A 3562-nucleotide genomic window follows, 5' to 3' on the forward strand; every position below is an offset into this window, starting at 1 on the left:
TTCTTGATTGAGTCTTGTGTCATGTTTTAAGTTTGGTGTCAATTGCATACTCATATTGTTCTTGAATTTTTCGAAAATTCATGCATTCATAGTGTTCTTCATGATCTTCAAGTTGTTCTTGGTAAGCCTTCTTGTTTGATCTTTAAATTTTCTTGTTTTGTGTTGTATGATGTTTTTCATGTGCATTTTTGCATTCATAGTGTCAAAGCATTAAAGATTTCTAAGTTTGGTGTCTTGCATGTTTTCTTTGCATAAAAAATTTTTCAAAAATATGTTCTTGATGTTCATCATGATCTTCAAAGTGTTCTTGGTATTCATCTTGACATTCATAGTGTTCTTACATGCATCATTGGTTTTGATCCAAAATTTTCATGTTTTGGGTCATATTTGTGTTTTTCTCTCTCATAATTAAAAATTCAAAAATAAAAAAATCTTTTCCTTTTTTTTCTCTCAAAATTTCGAAAATTTGGGTTGACTTAGTCAAAAAAAATTTTTAAAATTAGTTGTTTCTTGTAAGTCAAGTCAAATTTTCAAATTTTAAAAATCTTATCTTTTCAAAACTTTTTCAAAAATTAAATCTTTTTCATTTTTCTTATTAATTTACGAAAATCTTTTAAATATTTTTCAAAAATATTTTTCTTAGTTTTATCTTTATTTTTGAAAATTATGCTAACAATTAATGTGATTGATTCAAAAATTTGAAGTTTGTTACTTTCTTGTTAAGAAAGGTTCAATCTTTAAATTCTAAAATCTTATCTTTTAGTTTCTTTTTAGTCAAGTAATTAATTTTAATTTTAAAAATTAAATCTTTTCTAACCATATCCTCTTAATCATATCTTTTTATCTTATCTTTTATATCATATCTTTTTCAAAATTTTATCTTTTTCAAAAATATTTTTGATTTTAAAATATCTTTTCTAACTTCTTATCTTTTCAAAATTAATTTTCAAATCTTTTTCAACTAACTATTTGACTTTTTGTTTGTTTCTTATCTTTTTCAAAACTACCTAACAACTTTTCTCTCTCTAATTTTCGAAAATACCTCCCTCTTTTTTCAAAAATTCTTTTTAATTAATTAATTGTTTTAAGTTTTAATTTTAATTTTATTTCTTATCTTAATTTTCGAAAGTGATTAACTCCTTTTCAAAATTATTTTCGAAAATTTCTCTCTCTCATTTTATTCTATTTATTTATTTATCTACTAACACTTCTTTTCATCTTAAGAATCTGACACTATCCTCACCCTTGTGTTTGGATTCTGCTTTCTTTATTCCCTTTCTTCTTCTACTAACAATAAGGAACCTCTTTACTGTGACATGGAGGATTTCTCTTTCTTTTCTATTCTTTTCTTTCTCATATGAGCAGGAACAAGGAAAAAGGCATTCTTGTTGAAGCTGATCTAGAACCTGAAAGGACTCTGAAGAGGAAATCAAGAGAAGCTAAATTACAACAATCCATAGACAACCTTACTGAAATTTTCGAACAAGAAAAGGAGATGGCAGCCGAACCCAACAACAATAATGCAAGAAGGATGCTTGGTGACTATACTGCACCTACGTCCAAGTTTGATGGAAGAAGCATCTCAATCCCTGCCATTGGAGCAAACAATTTTGAGCTGAAACCTCAATTAGTTGCTCTGATGCAACAAAACTACAAGTTTTATGGACTTCCATCAGAAGATCCCTACCAGTTTTTAACTGAGTTCTTGCAGATCTGTGAGTATGTTAAGACTAATGGAGTAGATCCTGAAGTCTACAGGCTCATGCTTTTTCCTTTTGCTGTAAGAGACAGAGCTAGAGCATGGTTGGACTCTCAACCTAAAGATAGCCTGGACTCCTGGGATAAACTGGTGACGGCCTTCTTGGCTAAGTTCTTTCCTCCTCAAAAGCTGAGCAAGCTTAGAGTGGATGTTCAGACCTTCAAACAAAAAGATGGTGAATCCCTCTATGAAGCTTGGGAAAGATACAAGCAGATGACCAAAAGATGTCCTTCTGACATGTTTTCAGAATGTACCATGATAGATATATTCTATTATGGTTTGTTCGAGTTCTCTAAGATGTTACTGGACCATTCTGGAGGTGGATCCATTCACCTAAAGAAAATGCCTATAGAGGCTCAAGAACTTATTGACATGGTTGCAAATAACCAGTTCATGTACACTTCTGAGAGGAATTCCGTGAATAATGGGACGCCTCAAAGGAAGGGAGTTCTTGAAATTGATGCCCTGAATGCCATATTGGCTCAGAACAAAATGTTGACTCAGCAAATCAACATGATTTCTCAAAGTTTGAATGGATGGCAAAATGCATCCAACAGTACTAAAGAGGCATCTTCTGAAGAAGAAGCTTATAATCCTGAAAACCCTGCAATGGCAGAGGTAAATTACATGGGTGAACCTTATGGAAGCACCTATAATTCATCATGGAGAAATCATCAAAATTTCTCATGGAGGGATCAACAAAAGCCTCAATAAGGCTTTAATAATGGTGGAAGAAACAGGCTCAGCAATAGCAAGCCTTTTCCATCATCTTCTCAGCAACAGACAGAGAATTCTGAGCAAAATACCTCTAACTTAGCAAATATAGTCTCTGATCTGTCCAAGGCCACTTTAAGTTTCATGAGTGAGACAAGGTCCTCCATCAGAAATTTGGAGGCACAAGTCAGCCAGCTGAGTAAGAAAATCACTGAAACTCCTCCTAGTACTCTCCCAAGCAATACTGAAGAGAATCCAAAAAGAGAGTGCAAGGCCATTGATATAATCAACATGGCCGAACCTAGAGAGGAAGGAGAGGACGTGAATCCCAATGAGGAATACCTCATGGGACATCTCTCAAGCAAGAAGGAGTTCCCTATTGAAGACCCAAAAGAATCTGAGGCTCATATAGAGACCATAGAGATTCCATTAAACCTCCTTCTGCCATTCATGAGCTCTGAAGACTATTCTTACTCTGAAGAGGATGAAGATGTAACTGGAGAGCAAGTTGCTCAATATCTAGGAGCTATCATAAAGCTGAATGCCAAGTTATTCGGTAATGAGACTTGGGAAGGTGAACCTCCCTTGCTCATCAGTGAACTAGATACATGGGTTCAACAAACCTTACCTCAAAAGAGACAAGATCCTGGCAAATTCTTAATACCCTGTACCATAGGCACCATGACCTTTGAAAAGGCTCTATGTGACCTGGGGTCAAGCATAAATCTTATGCCACTCTCTGTAATGAAGAAGCTGGAGATCATTGAGGTACAACCTGCCATATTTTCATTGCAATTGGCAGACAAGTCAGTAAGACAAGCTTATGGATTGGTAGAAGACGTGTTGGTAAAGGTTGAAGGCCTTTACATCCCTGCTGATTTCATAATCTTAGACACTAGGAAGGAGGAGGATGAATGCATCATCCTTGGAAGACCTTTCCTAGCCACAGTAGGAGCTGTGATAGATGTTAACAGAGGAGAATTAGTCCTTGAATTGAATGGGGACTACCTTGTGTTTAAGGCTCAAGGGTCTTCTTCTTTAACAATGGAGAGGAAGCATGAAAAGCTTCTCTCAATACAGAGTCAAACA

General features: G+C 34.6%; 1 non-coding gene across 1 annotated transcript; it reads right to left on the reverse strand.

Annotated features, from left to right (window-relative positions):
- Nucleotides 1-1894: 1894 nt before the first annotated feature.
- LOC112714037 (small nucleolar RNA R71) lies at nucleotides 1895-1998 on the reverse strand. Its single transcript, XR_003158995.1, has one exon. It is a non-coding gene; the product is annotated as a small nucleolar RNA R71 (small nucleolar RNA).
- Between the last annotated feature and the right edge of the window lie 1564 nt (nucleotides 1999-3562).

Source organism: Arachis hypogaea, chromosome 9, assembly GCF_003086295.3.
Source record: "Arachis hypogaea cultivar Tifrunner chromosome 9, arahy.Tifrunner.gnm2.J5K5, whole genome shotgun sequence".
Taxonomy (NCBI): Eukaryota; Viridiplantae; Streptophyta; class Magnoliopsida; order Fabales; family Fabaceae; genus Arachis; species Arachis hypogaea.